General features: G+C 41.5%; 1 protein-coding gene, 1 long non-coding RNA gene and 1 pseudogene across 4 annotated transcripts in view; 2 read left to right on the top strand and 1 right to left on the bottom strand.

Annotated features, from left to right (window-relative positions):
• Positions 1-1,629: 1,629 nt before the first annotated feature.
• On the bottom strand, positions 1,630-2,466 carry LOC112215159 (annotated as a pseudogene).
• Positions 2,467-6,467: 4,001 nt separating this feature from the next.
• On the top strand, positions 6,468-8,840 carry LOC112216572. The gene is made up of 4 exons (XR_006078997.1): positions 6,468-6,680; positions 6,780-6,896; positions 7,567-7,661; positions 7,730-8,840. It is a non-coding gene; the product is annotated as an uncharacterized LOC112216572 (long non-coding RNA).
• A 2,851-nt stretch (positions 8,841-11,691) lies between these two features.
• The window catches only part of LOC112215683 (CYFIP-related Rac1 interactor B), a 66,917-nt gene continuing 59,063 nt past the window's right edge, over positions 11,692-19,545 (top strand). Inside the window, exon 1 of one of the 3 annotated variants that reach the window (XM_024374924.2) lies at positions 11,692-11,956. The gene's annotated coding sequence lies outside the window, so the exon portion shown is untranslated. The remainder of the gene's footprint in view (positions 11,957-19,545) is intronic. The other 2 variants (XM_042299166.1, XM_024374923.2) reach the window with 2 other exon arrangements.

Below are 19,545 nucleotides of genomic sequence, written 5' to 3'. Positions count from 1 at the left end.
CCTCACGAAGAGCCTGCTTGTTACGCGAATGCAGTAAGAAGCCAAGGTAAGTTGCTAGCTAGCATTAAACTTATCTTATAAAAAACAATCAATCAATCATAATCACTCGTTATAACTACACATAGTTGATGACATTACTAGTTTATATAGCGTGTCCTGCGTTGCATATAATCGATGCGGTGCGCATTCGCAAAAAAGGACTGTCGTTGCTCCAACGTGTACCTAACCATAAACATCAATGCCTTTCTTAAAATCAATACACAGAAGTATATATTTTTAAACCTGCATATTTAGCTAAGAGAAAGGCTAGCAGGCAATATTAACCAGGTGAAATTGTGTCACGTCTCTTGTGTTCATTGCACGCAGAGTCAGGGTATATGCAACTAATTTGCCAGAATTTTACGTAATTATGACATAACATTGAAGGTTGTGCAATGTAACAGCAATATTTAGACTTAGGGATACCACCCGTTAGATGAAATATGAAACGGTTCCGTATTTCCCTGAAAGAATAAACATTTTGTTTTCGAAATGATAGTTTCCGGATTCGACCATATTAATGACCTAAGGCTCTTATTTATGTGTGTTATTATGTTATAATTAAGTCTATGATTTGATATTTGATAGAGCAGTCTGACTGAGCGATGGTAGGCAGCTGCAGGCTCGTAAGCATTCATTCAAACAGCACTTTTGTGCGTTTTGCCAGCAGCTCTTTGCAATGCTTCAAGCATTGCGCTGTTTATGACTTCAAACATATCAATTCCCGAGATTAGGCTGGTGTAACTGATGTGAAATGGCTAGCTAGTTAGCAGAGTGCGCGCTAATAGCGTTTCAAACATCACTTGCTCTGAGACTTGAAGTAGTTGTTCCCGGCGGCTTTTGTGGAGCGATGGGTAACGCTGCTTCGAGGGTGGCTGTTGTCGATGTGTTCCTGGTTCGAGCCCAGGTAGCGGCGAAGAGAGGGATGGAAGCTATACTGTTACACTGGCAATACTAAAGTGCCTATAAGAACATCCAATAGTCAAAGGTATATGAAATACAAATCGTATAGAGAGAAATAGTCCTATAATTGCTATAATAACTACAACCTAAAACTTCTTACCTGGGAATATTGAAGACTCATGTTAAAAGGAACCACCAGCTTTCATGTTCTGAGCAAGTAACTTAAACGTTAGCTTTCTTACATGACACATATTGCACTTTTAATTTCTTCTCCAACACTTTGTTTTTGAATTATTTAAACCAAATTGAACATGTTTCATTGTTTATTTGAGGCGAAATTGATTTTATTGATGTATTATATTAAGTTCAAATAAGTGTCATTCAGTATTGTTGTAATTGTCCTTATTACAAATACATTTTTTAAATATTAATCAGTATCGGCTTTTTTTGATCCTCCAATAATCGGTATCTGTATCGGCGTTGAAAAATCATAATCTAGTCTAGATGGGGAGCACCTGGTGTACAAGCAGCCATTTGTTAAAAGACCAGACATGTAGGAAGGAAAGCCATGTGCTAGTAAAACATTGATCTAGAAAATGTTATGCAGTAACAGCTACAATTTCTAAGCTCACTGCCAGTACCCTGAAAAAATGGTGAGAAGTGTAGTGTACCTCAAGGAGGGTAGGTGGAAAAGCTCTCAGGCGGTTCTGTTGGGGAGCATCTTGACAGTGGCAGCATCTCCAGACTCCAGGGTCTGGGGAAAGTCCTCTAGCATCTTTCCTGTGCGACGGTCAAGCTTCTCCTTCAGCTCTGCAAAGCGGCAGGTCACGTGGGTGATGTGGCAGTCCAGCACAGGAGAGTAGCCCGCCTTGATTTTGCCAGGATGGTTCAGATTATGAGCTGTGGGGAGTAATACAGAACTAAATGAGCACAGTACAAAGTTCTCAGCCACGTCTTCACAGCAGAAGTTCTTCACAGCTATGTTCTTGATGTTGAAGCCCACGTTGTGACCAGGCCCAGCCAGCTCCAGACCCTGGTGGTGCATCTAAATGGACTTGACCTCTGCAGTAAGCTTTGCAGGGGAGAACGACAGGATCATGCTAGGCTTCAGAATCCCAGTCTTGATCTTCCACACTGGAACCGTGCCCACACCTGCAGCACAGAAAGAAGAGACAACTACTCCGTTCCCCTCCCCCCCCAGTAGAGTTCTCCCATTTGCATGCCCCTCCAGTCTCCTGACTTTCCAGCCTTTGAACAGTGACATGTACACAGCAGACATCTTTATAAATTAAATCAAAATTCTCTCACTTTCTGAGATGGGAGAATATGCTTGACCCCGGTCCAGCCGAGATTGGAACGAATTACACAGCAGTGGGATCATAGCTGATTCTTGAGGAAAATGCTCACGCTTTGCATAACTTCATCAAAGTGTTTTGTTTGACACTGAGCGCGTAGGCGAACCAGGCATGCTCCCTGGTCTGGCCAAACCGGCCTCCAACTCCCCTCTGGCAGCAGACACCACCAGAAGGGCAACATCAGCCTGAAATGAATGGTGAACAAAGGCACAAGATTAGGTTACCACCAAGACCAATCATTCGAATTGGCCTAAACTAGTGATAGACAACTAGTCCTATGGGGACAGATTGGTGTCACTTTTGCCCCAGCCAACACACCCGACTCCAATAATCAACATCTTCAGTTTAGAACGCAATTACTTCAACCAGCTATGTTTGCTAGGGATGGGAAAAAGTGTAAAACCACACCAGCTCCCGAGGACTGGAGTTTCCCCATCCCTGGCCTAAACTGCAAACCCCCACAGGCAGATAGGCTACCATGGACAGCTTACCTGTGATGACCCAGTGATCATGTTCTTGATGAAATCGCGATGGCCTGGATCATCAATTATCGTAGCGGTGTATTTGTGGGCGTTGAATTTCAACAATGAAATGTCAATGGTTATTCCTCACTCCCTCTCCCAGGCATGTTTGAAAGAGCTATTACCCATCTGTAGGAGGATAAATTAAATCAGCCACAATTGCAGTTGCTCAAGGAAATGTAACTGATGTTGCTCCAATTAGTTTGCTTGCTATTTATTCCTTACCTGGGCTGCAGTCTTCTCGTACAACACTACAAATTTCAAAGTTAATGCACATGCGCACTACTCTGAAGTGCGCATGTGCAATAGCTTTGGAGGCCAGCATCCCGGAGTCGTGGGCTTCACTCTTGACATTGAGACTGGTGTTTTGTGGGTACTATTTAATGACGCTGCAGGTTGAGGACTTGTGAGGCGTCTGTTTCTCAAACTAGACACTAATGTAATTGTCCTCTTGCTCAGTTGTAAACTGGGGCCTCCCACTCCTCTTTCTATTCTGGTTAGGGCCAGTTTGCACTGTTCTGTGAAGGGAGTGGTACATAGTGTTGTAAGAGATCTTCAGTTTCTTGGCAATTTCTCACCTAGAATAGCCTTAATTTTGCAGAACAAGAATAGACTGATGAGTTTCAGAAGAAAGGTATTTGTTTCTGGCCATTTTGAGCCTGTAATCAAACCTACACATGCTGATGCTCCAGATACTCAACTAGTCTGAAGAAGTCCAGTTTTATTGCTTCTTTAATCAGAACCACTGTTTTCAGCTGTGCTAACAATTGCAAAATGGTTTTCTAATGATCAATTAGCCTTTTAAAATGATGAACTTGGATTAGCTAACACAACGTGCCATTGGAACACAGGAATGATGGTTGCTGATAATGGGCCTCTGTACGCCTATGTAGATATTCCATAAAACATCTGCCATTTCTAGCTATAATAGTCATTTACAACATTAACAATGTCTACACTGTATTTCTGATAAATTTATGTTATTTTAATGTACAAAAAAAATGCTTTTCTTTCATAAACAAGGACATTTCTAAGTGACCCCAAACTTTTGTCAGTCGATGACAGTCGATAACGTGGCACGCAACCATTGGTTGATGCGTGATGCATGCAACATCTGAGCAGCGGAACACGATCAAGAGATTCCTTGCTAGCAGGCAGCCTTAGGGAATGTGATTACCATGACAACAGACATAAACAAACAGCCCATTCAAACAGAGATCGCTACATTGTCAAACAGAAATCATTACATTTCATCTCGCCCAATAATGGACTAGAGGCCCTAACGTTACTCCTTATAGTCCAAGGACCTTACATGTTCTGTTTAAAGGCGAATAGGCTCTGGAAGCCAAAACAGTCAAATACTCCATCTAAAAATGAATCAATTCTCAATTGTGGTACGGTTCTAGAAACATAAATTCCTATACATTCATATCACATAAAAATAATTTCACAAATGCAAACTAAACACTTACTGTACACCATAGGAGGCTGGTGGGAGGCGCTATAGCAGGATTCGCTCATTGTAATGGCTGGAATGGAATAAAAGGAACGTAGTCACACATATGTTTGATACCGTTCCATTAATTCCATTCCAGTCTTTACAATTAGCATGTCCTCATATAGCTCCTCACACCAATCTCCTCTGCTGTGCACAGTATTTTTCAGCGACAACATGTTTGGGGCGTTTGTCTTCGTTTACACACAGGTGTTCGGGAAACGCAGATTGGTATTTACCACAGGTAGTCCGTCTTCCATCTGTTTTCCATTAACAAGCGCTGTAGCATGGAAATATAGGCCCGTGTGGGAATCCTAACACTGTAAGATTTGTATCAATTAAACATTTTGTTTTTGAAAATTATTTCTCACTGATATGAAACTGTACCACAAGCGATGTTCAGGCCGAGCATTTGATATTGTTATTATATTATTTTAATGATTACTTCATTGGCAAAGTGGGCAAACTTAGGAAGGAAATGCCAACCACGAACAGTGAGCCATCAACTTCATGCATCAAACAACTTATAATGAAAGAAATACATGAAGTTTGAATGTCGTAAAATTAGGGTGGATTTTGTGAAGAGGTGGGGAAATTATTGTTATCTATCAATAATGACTAACCTTCTGGCATTGCCGAGTTATTGTATATAGAGTCAGCTAACATCCTCAGTAGCTTTCTATCTGTCATATCTTTAATCTGAATTGAAAGGAAAGTGTTTGTCCTCAGGCCAGCTCCTAGAAAACTGTTGGGAAAAATTGTGTTTGACTAAATACAATGCTGCAGGCCCTAGTTTGATCTTATCCTGATTATTGTTCAGTCATATGGTCAAAGAAGGACCTAGTTAAGCTGCAGCTGGTCCAGAACAGACCAGCCTGTTTTTATCTTCATTATAATCAGGGGGCTAATATCATAGTCACCAAGAAAACAATTGGTAACACACTACGCCGTGAAGGACTGAAATCCTGCAGTGCCCGCAAGGTCCCCCTGTTCAAGAAAGCACATATACATGCCTGTCTGAAGTTTGGCAATGAACATTTGAATGATTCAGAGGACAACTGGGTGAAAGTGTTGGGGTCAGATGAGACCAAAATGTAGCTCTTTGGCATCAACTCACCTCGCCGTGTTTGGAGGAGGAGGAATGCTGCCTATGAACCCAAGAACACCATCCCCACCGTCAAACATGGAGGTGGAAACATTATGCTTTGGGGTTTTTTCTGCTAATCGGACAGGACAACTTCACCGCTTCAAAGGGACGATGGACGGGGCCATGTACCGTCAAATCTTGGGTGAGAACCTCCTTCCCTCAGCCAGGGCATTGAAAATGGGTCGTGGATGGGTATTCTAGCATGACAATGACTCAAAACACACGACCAAGGCAACAAAGGAGTGGCTCAAGAAGAAGCACATTAAGGTCCTGGAGTGGCCTAGCCAGTCTCCAGACCTTAATCCCATAGTAAATCTGTGGAGGGAGCTGAAGATTCGAGTTGCCAAACGTCAGCTTTGAAACCTTAATGACTTGGAGAAGATCTGCAAAGAGGAGTGGGACAAAATCCCTCCTGAGATGTGTGCAAACCTGGTGGCCAACTACAAGAAACGTCTGACCTCTGTGATTTCCAACAAGGGTTTTGCCACCAAGTACTAAGTCATGTACTGATCATGTCATGCCCTGGCCATAGAGAGGCTTTTTATTCTCTATTTTGATTAGGCCAGGGTGTGACTAGGGTGGGCATCCTATGTTTTTGTATTTCTATATTTTTGTATTTCTTTGTTTTTGGCCGGGTATGGTTCTCAACCAGGGACAGCTGTCTGTCGTTGTCTCTGATTGAGAACCATACTTAGGCAGCCTGTTTTCCCACTATGATTGGTGGGTAGTTATTTTCTGTTTAGTGTGTGTTGCACCTGACGGAGCTGTTTCGGTTGTGCATTTTGTTACTTTGTTATCTAGTGTTCAGTTATATTTAATAAAATGCCGAACACGTACCACGCTGCACCTTGGTCCTCACCTTCTTCCACCTATGACAATCGTTACAGATAATTTCTTTGTCAGTGGGCAAACGTACAAAATCAGCAGGGGATCAAATACTTTCCCCCCTCACTGTATATACAGTATGTTACCATTTTAGTTATTAGCTAGCTAGTAAAGGTATTTTTTTCTTCAGATGGGTGGACCGGAAACCCAGTGACAACACTTGGGTCTGCAGGTGCCATTTTCCTGCGGGAAAGAGAAATGGCCCTGTATTTACCAGAAAAGGTGCTCGTCCACCATGGCAGAAGAGGAAGATCCGGACTGTTGTTTGGGAAACAAGAACAAACAATGAGGCGTGAGGATTAGGTGTTGAGGGACCACATGTCACATTGTCCAAGGTGGTTTTGTGTTATAATAAAGAATGTGTTTTCTGTCTAGATAAAGATGGTGTTTTAGCATTGAAAAAGATCCACTGACCACGTCTCTTTGTTTTCCAGTTCAACAGAGTGCATCCCTCAGGCCTTCCGGTACATGGATAACCTGTGCCAGTGTGATCCGAGCGCAAGAGTCCAGTTGTAGACTACAGCAGATCGAGCTTGTGGACGGACAGATCAGTAAGCTCATCAAATGTGATACAATATTGTGTACAACAGTACATTTGAAGATATCTGTACAGTATGTTTGTCATGTTTGTCTATGGTTCTCATGACTTATGATTGGGTGTTGAGGGACTACTTGTCACATTGTCCAAGGTGGGTTTGTGTTACGATAAACAATGTGTTTTCTGTCCAGATGAAGTTGGTGATACAGTTTTGAAAAAGACCCACCACTGACCATTCATTTAAATATTGTCAGTTAATCATTCCACTTAAACTGGCTGGATAATTAGCTGACAAATGAACATACTGTGCAGATATATCTACAAATTCACCTGGCTAAATTATAGTTTGAGGAGTGACATGATGCTGTAATGACACATTTTTAAATGGGCTGGTTTAACAGCAAAATGAGCTAAATGGAAATATCTGCTAACTACTTTAATTATTGCATTATTGCAAATGTTCCAAATTGCCCTGCATTTAACAGAAAAGGAAGCTCCACACGACAAAGGGGGTACAAAATAATTTAAACATCACAGGTATAAGTTCTCAGACCAGCCATTGTGATTGAACGTACATTAAATACATTACTTTAGTTGGCTGCTTTGAGCAAAACTTGTATGTAATGTAACCTATTCTGGGAGCCTAGTGTGTGTGAACTATGTGAAATATTTTTGGACCATAGGCTTCCCTGAAAACAGGTACTGACAGGAGGCGCGACAAAAACGCTGATCCAGTGCCCCCCCCATCAAAAAAACTGATTGGAATAAAACCTCAAAGGTAAGAACAAAAACTCATCTGTATGCAAAAACTATTTATAAGATATTTACAGATGTTCACTGTTGCAGTGACAACTTTGGGAGCATGTGGTCCTTGAAAAACTCCTCTAGTCCAGCAATATGAGTCTGCCAAAGGTCGTCACGCTGGATGGGGATGGTGATGGAGGCTATGGTGGTCCACTCAACAAAGAAGCAACTGTCCCTTCCAGTGGAGATGCCCTTGGACCTGGTGCCAGTAAGGATAGTCTTCACGGTGGCGTTAATACCCTCACTCCTCATGGATATAGAAATCCTTCAACTTCACTGCGTCTTCAATGGTAAATTCTCTTGCACCATACGGACACTTGACCTCCACCACTGCTGTGGTGCCCACCAAACCATCCGGTGAGATACCCAGGATCCCATAGCCTGTGTCCCAAAGCCCTGACTCCTGCACATCCATCCCTGTAGCCATTTTGAATGCCTTGATACCCTCATCTTCATTATCTGTGCCCCACTTTACAGACAACACCCCATCCAACGACTGTGATTGGAGGACCCTTTTTTTTATAGCAGCGACAAAGTAATGCTCTTAGTCCTAACTGCTACAAATTGCTGGCCGTCAACCTCCTCTCCTCATGGTGTGTCAGTTGAGGTTGGTGCTCTGTCAAACGTTTGCCTGCTGTATAGCCTCCTGCTGCTCCACCGGCAGCGCCATGCCAGCCAAGATGCCTGCATGCCCTAGGTGCCCTTCTTTTTAACAATGTCCGGTACAGACAGGTTCTTATGGCTCAGGTTCATGGAGCCATGCCATTCCACTGAACCTGCACCAGAGGCTGTTCCTTAGCCACTGAAGATCCTCCTCTGTTGGCTCTCGGGACAGAGGGTTGTAAGTGTTCTGCCGGGTACAGGTCCTCCACTGACTGCACCTGGTTGGGCACGACTGGCTTCCTCTACTCGCATTCCACATACGTACAGCCAATAACTGCAAAAATAGCTAATGCAGCCACATGGCTACACTTATGAGCTCCACGGCAGCATTCACATGTGGTAGATAGAATCGCCTGGTCACCAATAGAGAAATGCCAAGAGGAAGGATTTTAAGTGCCACGTGCCTTTCAATGCATGACTTTGAATGCCATGAACTGCATTTGTTGTAAGAAATGTGTTGTATAAATAAAGTTTGATTTAATTAATGACATTACTGCTGTAGAATATTTAATAAACAGTAATTTTCATGAGGACAAGTGCAGTTTTTCCGTAAAATTTTAATTGATAACTTGGGATTTTATCACGTGACATACTGTATTAATCATACAGTGGGAATGATCCTATAAATCAAGACTGTACCACTCATAATAAATAAACACTGTGCCTTTTAAGATTTGTCTCTGGTCATGCAACTACAATACAGACTGGATGTATAAGCAAAGTCAATTCTGAATGTCAATAGATTTTTAGATTCATTCTCATCAATGACAACATTCTAGAACTAAGTTACTGTATTACTCATCAACATTTGAAGTCGGAAGTTTACATACACCTTAGCCACGTACATTTAAACTCAGTTTTTCATAATTCCTGACATTTAATCGTAGTAAAAATTCCCTGTCTTAGGTAAATTAGGATCACAACTTTATTTTAAGAATGTGAAATGTCAGAATAATAGTAGAGAGAATGATTTATTTCAGCTTTTATTTCATTCACCGCATTCCTAGGGGGTCAGAAGTTTACAAACACTCAATTAGTATTGGTAGGATTGCCTATAAATTGTTTAACTTGGGTCAAACATTTCAGGTAGCCTTCCACAAGTTTCCCACAATAGGTTGGGTGAATTCTGGCCCATTCCTCATGACAGAGCTGGTGTAACTGAGTCAGGTTTGTAGGCCTCCTTGCTCGCACACGCTTTTTCAGTTCTGCCCACACATTTTCTATAGGATTGAGGCCAGGGCTTTGTGATGGCCACTCCAATACCTTGAGTCTGTTGTCCATAAGCCATTTTCCACAATTTTGGAGTATGCTTGGGGTCATTGTCCATTTGGAAGACCCATTTATGACCAAGCTTTAACTTCCTGACTGATGTCTTGAGATGTTGCTTCAATATATCCACATAATGTTCCTACCTCATGATGCCATCTATTTTGTGAAGTGCACCAGTCCCTCCTGCAGCAAAGCAACCCCACAACATGATGCTGCCACCCCTGTGCTTCACGGTTGGGATGGTGTTCTTCGGCTTGCAAGACTCCCCCTTTTTCCTCCAAACATAACGATGGTCATTATGGCCAAACAGTTTTATTTTTGTTTCATCAGACCAGAGGACATTTCTCCAAAAAGTACAATCTTTGTCCCCATGTGCAGTTGCAAACCGTTGTCTGGCTTTCTTTATGGCGGTTTTGGAGCAGTGGCTTCTTCCTTGCTGAGCGGCCTTTCAGGTCGATATAGGACTCGTTTTTACTGTGGATATAGATCATTTTGTACCTGTTTCTTCCAGCATCTTCACAAGGTCTTCTGCTATTGTTCTGGGATTGATTTGCACTTTTCACATCAAAGTACATTCATCTCTAGGAGACAGAACGCGTCTCCTTCCTGAGTGGTATGATGGCTGCGTGGTCCCATGGTCTTTATACTTGCATACTATTGTTTGTACAGATGAACATGGTACCTTCAGGCATTTGGAAATTGCTCCCAAGGATGAACCAGACTTGTGGAGGTCTACAATTTTTTTTTCTGAGGTCTTGGCTGATTTCTTTTGATTTTCCATGATGTAAAGCAAAGAGGCACTAAGTTTGAAGGTAGGCCTTGAAATACATCCACAGGTACACCTCTAATTGACTCAAATGATGTCAATTAGCCTATCAGAAGCTTCTAAAGCCACAACATCATTTTCTGGAATTTTCCAAGCTGTTTAAAGGCACAGTCAACTTAGTGGATGTAAACTTCTGACCCACTGGAATTGTGATACATTATAAGTGAAATAATCTGTCTGTAAACAATTGTTGGAAAAATGACTTGTGTCATGCACAAAGTAGATGTCATAACTGACTTGCCAAAACTATAGTTTGTTAACAAGAAATTTGTGGAGTGGTTGAAAAACAAGTTTTAATGACTCCAACCTAAGTGTATGTCAATTTCCGACTTCAACTGTAAATCTGAAATCTGGGGTAATCGGTTAAGGATGTTATAATTGATTAAGTGTCTATTTCCTTGTAGAATGTTGACAGCTCTATAGAACACATTGTATTGCTAAGATGCCTAAACTTAACTTAATAGCTATACTCACGACACAGGAAAAACTTTATCCCTCATGCTGGCCCAGACTAAACAGGTAAATTGCCCCTGCACTTCTCCACATGGCCAGAGTTATAGTGGTCTTCTCCCCTTTTAATGCTCTTATGCTCATCCTTGAAAAATGCCATAAGGTTTGAAATAGACACCAAAGTCAACATACTATACAAACAAGTAATACAAATCACTTTTTTGATTTACTGCTCTGCTAACTATTTTTTATTTTTTTTGTAAATATAGGCGAATATATTATCAAAACATCACGCCAAGTTAAGCCTCACTATGCTAAAAAATTTCGAGTTTGACCGCTAGGTTTTATGGGTACTATGAGGTGTCCACTGAAATCCACAATCAGCCTGTAGGCAATGTCATGGCGTCATTGGCCAGCGAAGCGCATGCGCAGACATCTCGCCCCGAGCTGCAGGCTAGTGCAGGCTAGCAACTCAAAGGCAAACCTTCGATATAAAGTTGTTTTTGACGAAAATGAAAACGTGTCAGTTTGTCACTTTCATGCAGTTGGAGTAACAACATATTCAACTACTTATGAAATTAGCCCAAATCTGGGTTTTATCTTTAGATTTTTTGAAATATAACAACTAAGGAAGAATGTTTCACTTCTCTCATTGACTTCTCTAACCCCTAACCTCAGCTTGGTCTGCTTGGTGTGCTTCAAAACCGTCACCGGAAGTCTTGTGATGTTGTGCATCTGGCTTTAGAAACTCTGTGTTGGCGAGCTCTGAAGTTACTCAATGTCGCGATGACATCGTCTACAAGCGTGATCGGGAATTTCTATTGGGGAAGCAGTTTCTACATATCGTCATACTAAATCATCCTTGCCTTAATCGTTTTAAAATTTCAATTTCAATGTGGTGACGTCAGAGTTGGGACGTCCCAAGGATCCCGTTTAGATTTTTCCATGACGTTCGACCAACCGGGAAATAGCAGACAGCTGAAGCAACTCGTTATTCTTTGAGCTGCTATCGTGCAACCAGGTGTACGGCGACTCCCTTTTCTCGTACTTCGAGCATCAAGGTAAAACCTTTTTTTAAATGTTATTTGTTTAGGTAGTCTCCAACACAATACTGTTTTGTTATTATGAATGTCGGCCAAGTAATTGTGCTGCTGTGATAGGAGCAGACAGAGTAGCCAACAGCAGGACTAACATTCATTGGGGTCTGTGTTATTCTCTTTCTCGCCGTTGTGTATGAAAGGCATTGCCAGAACATTGCAAAAAAATATAAGCATTTTGTTTCATGTAATATGGCTACACATTTTAGTGTGTGTCTGTTTGTGGTGATCAGTTGAAGTGCATCGATAACTTCCTTCCTCTAAATTAATTCAACCCCCTGACCTTAAGCGTAGGCAGTTTTGCTCCATGAACGAAACTTATATGTGGAAGCACCTGCTTTCAATAGACTTTGTATCCCACATTTACTCGTGTTTCCGTTATTTTTCCCTGTATGTAGCATATCACGTTTGTGTGCAGATGCTGCTTCATCTTGATGACAGACCATTCGTCATAGTGCATTGTAGACTAGCTACAGTGCTAAAATATTACCTAATGACTGGGTTTATGATCTAAGTGCCAATACCTGGATATGATGTGATAAGCATTGATATTGAATATGAAGAGAAAGAATTTTAAATAATTTCCATCCTTTCTTAACCCCTTCCATGCCTTTGCAGTCTCATGTTCAGTAAGTTAGTGTAATAATGTCATGCTGGTAATGTGACTAGGCTGTGGTATATTGCCATGATGTTGAGTGCAACATCTGCTGTACAAATACCACATGCTTAATCTCAGTGCTCTGTATGTAGGCTATGGTGATATTACTTATAATAGCATACTTTCCCCCAAATATTATACAGATCTGAGATGTAGTCTACAGAGACCCACAATGGAGTGTTATTATAAGTTACTAGCACAACTCAACAACCACATTATTCCTTTCACTTAGGAATGGCACTGTGATAGCGTAGCCTAAAGAGAGGGACACTGTGGTCCATTTTAAGACGTCACCTCCATGGCGTACGAGAGGTAAACAGGCTTTGCCAGCATGGCGCTTGTATGGGGCAAACACACCACTGCCTGTCCATTGTAGGAACAGATGCTGTAAATAAAGGAATTCTCGCTGTGCTTTGTTGTGTCAGCCATGTGGTAGTACTTCTGTTACTACTGAGAGACATATAGCCCTAATCTTACTTTCATTTTCAGGCAGTTGAATCTAAAGTTACAAAGCGGGAGTTGTTCCTCTATGTGGGAACCCTGTGAATGAGTTATCACATAGCTGTAATTGAATGGGTCATTAACCCAGAGAAAGATCATTTTAGATGAATCCCATAAGACCAATATGCAGCCAGGCCCACAGTTAAGTAACAATGGTGTGTGTTGCTCTGTCTGCTCAGCCTGGCCGGGTTTGTCTCCTTTATGTGAAATCACCATGAAAGCCTCTCTGCAGTGGGAGCTCAGTGGAGTTGACCCAGTAAATTCTCTCACATGAATATCAATCTACTCATCCTGTATGGCGTGATGACTCATATCTATGTGACGGCAATGCTTTTCAGTTTAGTCTCAATCAATTCTGGAGCATAATTTCAGTGATTTCTTTTGAGAAGATACACAGTATAGGCTAATCTACATGGGCTGTATTCCCAGTATACATAACATTCAAAAACTATTCATTCGTCCTTGATTTATTCCCCATTTTGTTGTTACAGCCTGAATTCAAATTTGAATGAATCATTTTTTTTCTTCTTACCCATCTACACACAATACCCCATAATAACAAAGTGAAAACATGTTTTTAGAAATGTTGCCAAATGTATTGAAAATGAAATACAGAAATATGACATTTACATAAGTATTCACACCCCTGAGTCAATAATTTCATTACAGCTGTTAATCTTTTGGTGTAAGCCTCTAAGAGATTTGCACACCTGGATTGTACAATATTTGCCCATTATTCTTAAAATATTCTTCAAGCTCTGTCAAGTTGATTGTTGATCATTGCTTAACAGCAATTTTCAAGTTTTGCCATAGATTTCCAAGCCGATTTGAGTCAAAACTGTAACTAGGCCACTCAGGAACATGTCATGTTGTCCTGGTAAGCAACTCCAGTGAATATTCGCCCTTGTGTTTTAGGTTATTGTCCTGCTGAAAGGTGAATTCACCTCCCAAATTCTCTGTTGGAAAGCATACTGAACCAGGTTTTCCTCTACGATTTTGCCTGTGCTTATGGCTGGATTCCGTTTATTTTTATCCCCCAAAAAACTCCATAGTCCTTGCCGATGACAAGCATACCAATAACATGTTTGTCAGAGATATGTGTATAGGTGGCAGGGAAGTCAGGCGCAGGAGTGTCAAACAGAGTGTAAAATGGAGTCTTTTAATAAATGTCCAAGTAACATGCTCCATAACACTAAATAGAAAAATGAATATAAACAAATATGGGTTCGAAGACCTGTCGCGCACCTATACAAAAAACACTACACTGACAATAAACAATCTCTGACAAAGACATGAGGGGAAACAGAGGGTTAAATACACAACAGGTAATGAATGGGTTGAAAACAGGTGTGTGGGAAGACAAGACAAAACCAATGGAAAATGAAAAATGGATCAATGATGGCTAGAAGACCGGTGACGTCGAACACCGAGCACCGCCCGAACAAGGAGAGGCAACGACTTCGGCAGAAGTCGTGACAATGTTGCAGCCACCACCATGCTTGAAAATATGAAGACTGATACTTGGTGATGTGTGGTGTTGGATTTGCCCCAAACATAACACTTCGTATTCAGGACAAAAATAAAATGTATTTGTCATGTTTTTTTTGCAGTATTACTTAAGTTCACCATGCTCAAAGGGATATTCAGTGTCTGCTTTTTGTTTTACACATATACCAACCAGTGCCCTTCTTTGCGAGACACTGAAAACCCTCCATGGTCTTTGTGGTTAAATCTGTGCTTGAAATTCAATACTCGATTGAGGGACCTTGCAGATATATGTGTGGTACAGAGATGGGATAGTCATAAAAAAAATGTTAACCACTATTATTGAACACATAATCAGTCAATGCAACTTATTATGCGATTTGTTAAGCACATATTTACTCCTGAACCGATTTAGGCTTGACATAACAAAGGGGTTGAATACTTATTGACTCAAGACATTCCAGCTTTAATTAAAAACAATACATTTTTTAAAAATCCACTTTGACATTATATGGTGTTGTGTCTAGATCAGTGACACAAAATCACAATTTGAACTATTGTAAATTCAGGCTGTAACACAACAAAATGTTGAGAAAGTAAAGGGGTGTGAATACTTTCTGAAAGCACTGTAGGTCATTTCATTCATTATTTGTTTATCTGACAAATCATTGTATTACTTTATAATAACACCACAATATACAGTAATCCCAGGAATCATAGCATTCCAAGACAAATATTTTAGACCTCTATAACTATATATATATAACTATATATAATACCTGAGTTGCAGTTATTTTTACATTTAGATGTACGTGCACATATCTTTATTACTGTAGGCTACTGTTTTTATTTTTTATTTTTTTTAACAGCTGTACACTACTTTGTCTTTGACTTCAGCTTGGATTCGTAGGCTGTAAACCCATTTTCCATCCACTCCCTCAACCACTACTAAGCTATACTGGAATGGCGCCGGAGGGTATGGCTGCCGTTTTATTGGTTCTTAACAAACTGTGCTATTTTCTTTGTTTTTTTCACATTGTTTAACTTATTTTGTACATATTGTTACTGCTACCGTCTCTAATGACCGAAAAGAGCTTCTGGACATCAGAACAGCGATTACTCACCTTGAATTGGATGAATAATTGTTCTTTAAGGAGTCAGATGAGAGGGATTTATTCCAGACACCTGAACATGCCCTCATCCCCGTTAATCGTAAGAGAAAGAGAGGGAGATTTCGCGGATGGAAGATCGGGGTGCCTTGTGAGGATCCGGCGACGAGTGGCTAATCTGCCTTTGCCATCGGTACTATTGGCTAATGTACAATCGCTGGATAATAAAGTGGACGTACATGTATATCCTACCAACAGGACATTAAAAACTGTAATATCTTATGTTTCACCGAGTCGTGGCTGAACGACGACATGAATATCATTCAGGTTGCAGGTTATACACTGTATCGGCAGGATAGAACAGCAGACTCTGGTAAGGAGTGGCGGTCGGTGTATATTTGTAAGCAACAGCCGGTGCATGATACCTAAGGAAGTCTCAAGGTTTTTCTTGCCTGAGGGAGAGTATCTCATGATAATATTTACCACCACAAACTGATGCTGGCATTGGTACTCAATAAGCTGTATATGGACATAAGCAAACAAGAAAGCTCATCCAGAGGTGGCGCTCCTAGTGGCCGGGGACTTTAATGCAGGGAAACTTAAATCCGTTTTACCTCATTTCAACCAGCATGTTAAATGTGCAACCAGAAGGGAAAAAACTCTAGACCACCTTTACTCCACACACAGAGATGCGTACAAAGCTCTTGCCCTCCATTTGGCAAATCTGACCATAATTCTATCCTCTTAATTCCTGTTTACAAACAAAAATTAAAGCAGGAAGCATCAGTGACTCTGTCAATAGAAAAATTGGTCAGTTGAAGCAGATGCTAAGCTACAGGACTGTTTTGCTAGCACAGACTGGAATATGTTCCGTGATTCTTCTGATGGCATTGAGGAGTACACCACATCAGTCATTGGCTTCATCAATAAGTGCATCAATGACGTCGTCCCCAGAGTGACTGTACGTATATACCCCAATCAGAAGCCATGTATTACAGACAACATCCACACTGAGCTAAAGGATAGAGCTGCTGCTTTCAAGGAGCAGAACTCTAACCCGGAAGTTTATAAGAAATCCCACTATGCCCTCTGACAAACCATCAAACAGGCAAAGCATCAATACAACACTAAGATCGAATCGTACTACACCAGCTCCGACACTCGTCAGATGTGGTAGGGCTTGCAAACTTTTACAGACTACAAAGGGAAGCACAGCCGAGAGCTGCCCAGTGACACGAGCCTACCAGATGAGCTAAATTGCTTCTATGCTCGCTCCGAGGAAAGTAATACTAAAACATGCATGAGCGCAACAGCTGTTCAGGACAACTGTGTGATCACGCTTTCCGCAGCCGATGTGAATAAGACCTTTAAACAGAGTCAACATTCACAAGGCCGCAGGGCCAGATGGATTACCAGGACGTGTACTCAGAGCATGCGCTGACCAACAGGCAGGTATCTTCACTGACATTTTCAACCTCCCTCTGTCTGAGTCTGTAATACCAACATGTTTCAAGCAGATCACCATAGTCCCTGTGCCCAAGAACACTAAGGTAACCTGCCTAAATGACTACCGACCCGTAGCACTCACGTCTGTAGCCATGAAGTGCTTTGAAAGGCTGGTTATGGCTCACATCAATACAATTTTCCCAGAAACCCTAGACCCACTCCAATTTGCATACCGCCCCAACAGATCCACATTTGATGCAATCTCTATTGCACTCCACACTGCCCTTTCACACCTGGACAAAAGGAACACTTATGTGAGAATGCTATTCATTGACTACAGCTCAGCGTTCAACACCATAGTGCCCTCAAAGCTCATCAATAAGCTAAGGACCCTGGGACTAAACACCTCCCTCTGCAACTGGATCCTGGACTTCCTGATGGGCTGTCTCCAGGTGGTAAGCGTAGGTAACAACACATCCGCCACACTGATCCTCAAAATAGGGGCCCCTCAGGGGTGTGTACTCAGTCCACTCCTGTACTCCCTGTTCACTCACGGCCAGGCATGACTCCAACACCATCATCAAGTTTGCTGATGACACAACAGTGGTAGGCCTGATCACCCACAATGACGAGCCTATAGGGAGGAGGTCAGTGACCTGACCGTGTGGTGCAAGGTCAACAACCTCTCCCTCAGCATGATCAAGATAAAGGACATGATTGTGGATTGTGGGAAAAGGAGGACCGAGAATGTCCCGATCATCGACTGGGCTGTAGTGGAGCAGGTTGAGAGCTTCAAGTTCCTTGGCTTCCACATCACCAACAAACTAACATGGTCCAAACACACCAAGACAGTTGTGAAGAGGGCACGGCAAAACCTTTTCCCCCTCAGGAGATTGAAAACATTTGGCATGGGTCCTCAGATCCTCAAAAGGTTCTACAGCTGCACCATTGAGAGCATCCTGACGGATTGCATCACTGCCTTGTATGGCAACTGCTCGGCCTCCGACCGCAAGGCACTACAGCGGGTAGTGCGTATGGCCCAGTACATCACTGGGGCCAAGCTTCCTGCCATCCAGGACCTCTATACCAGACGGTGTCAGAGGAAGGCCCTAAAAATTGTCACAGGCTCCAGCCACCCTAATCATAGACTGTTCTCTCTGCTACCACACGGCAAGCGGTACCGCAGCGCCAAGTCTAGGTCCAAGAGGCTTCTAAACAGCTTCTACCCCTAAGCCATAAGACTCCTGAACATCTAATCAAATGGCTACCCAGACTATTTGCATTGCCCCCCCCCCCCTTTTACGCTGCTGCTACTCTGTTATTATCTATGCATAGTCACTTTAATACCTCTACCTACATGTACATATTACCTCAATTACCTCGACTAACCAGTGCCCCTGCACATTGACTGTACCGGTACCCCCTGTATATAGCCTCGCTATTGTTATTTTACTGCTGCTCTTTAATTATTAGTTACCTTGTTGTTTAAGGGCTTGTAAGTAAGCATTTCACTGTTGTATTCGGCGCATGTGACAAATATCATTTGATTGATATGGAAAGGTTATAAGAAGGAAACATTTTTTGAGCCTTACTGCTATTAGCCCATACAAACTAGAGGTCGACCGATTATGATTTTTCAACATCGAGACCGATTAATTTATAATTTTAAACATATACATATATGTAATAATGACAATAACAACAATAATGAATGAACAATGAACACTTATTTTAACTTAATACATCAATAAAATCAATTTAGTCTCAAATAAATAAACATGTTTAATGTTCCATTTGTATTTCATATACCTTTTGACCTTTATGTTCTAATAGGTACTTTAGTATTGCCAGGCTTGAAGTCGGTGATAGGCTTGAAGTCATAAACAGCGCAATGCTTGAAGCATTGCGAAGAGCTGCTGGCAAATGTAGTAACGTGCTGTTTGAAATGAATGCTTACGAGCCTGCTGCTGCCTACCACCGCACAGTCAGACTGCTCTATCAAATCAGACTTAATTATAATAACACACAGAAATACGAGCCTTAGGTCATTAATATGGTCAAATCCGGAAACTATCAATTCGAAAACAAAATGTTTATTATTTCAATGAGATACGGAACCGTTCCGTATTTTATCTAACGGGTGGCATCCAATAGTCTAAATATTGCTGTTACATTGTACAACCTTCAATGTTATGTCATAATTACGTAAAATTCTGGCAAATTAGTACGCAACGAGCCAGGCGGCCCAAATCGTTGCATATACCCTGACTCTGTGTGCAATGAACGCAAGAGAAGTGACACAATTTGCCTAGTTTAATATAGCCTGATAACATTCATTTATTTTAACTAAATAT

The sequence above is a fragment of the Oncorhynchus tshawytscha genome, linkage group LG16, assembly GCF_018296145.1.
Source record: "Oncorhynchus tshawytscha isolate Ot180627B linkage group LG16, Otsh_v2.0, whole genome shotgun sequence".
NCBI classification, from domain to species: domain Eukaryota; kingdom Metazoa; phylum Chordata; class Actinopteri; order Salmoniformes; family Salmonidae; genus Oncorhynchus; species Oncorhynchus tshawytscha.
This window is presented reverse-complemented; position numbering and strand designations above follow the sequence as displayed.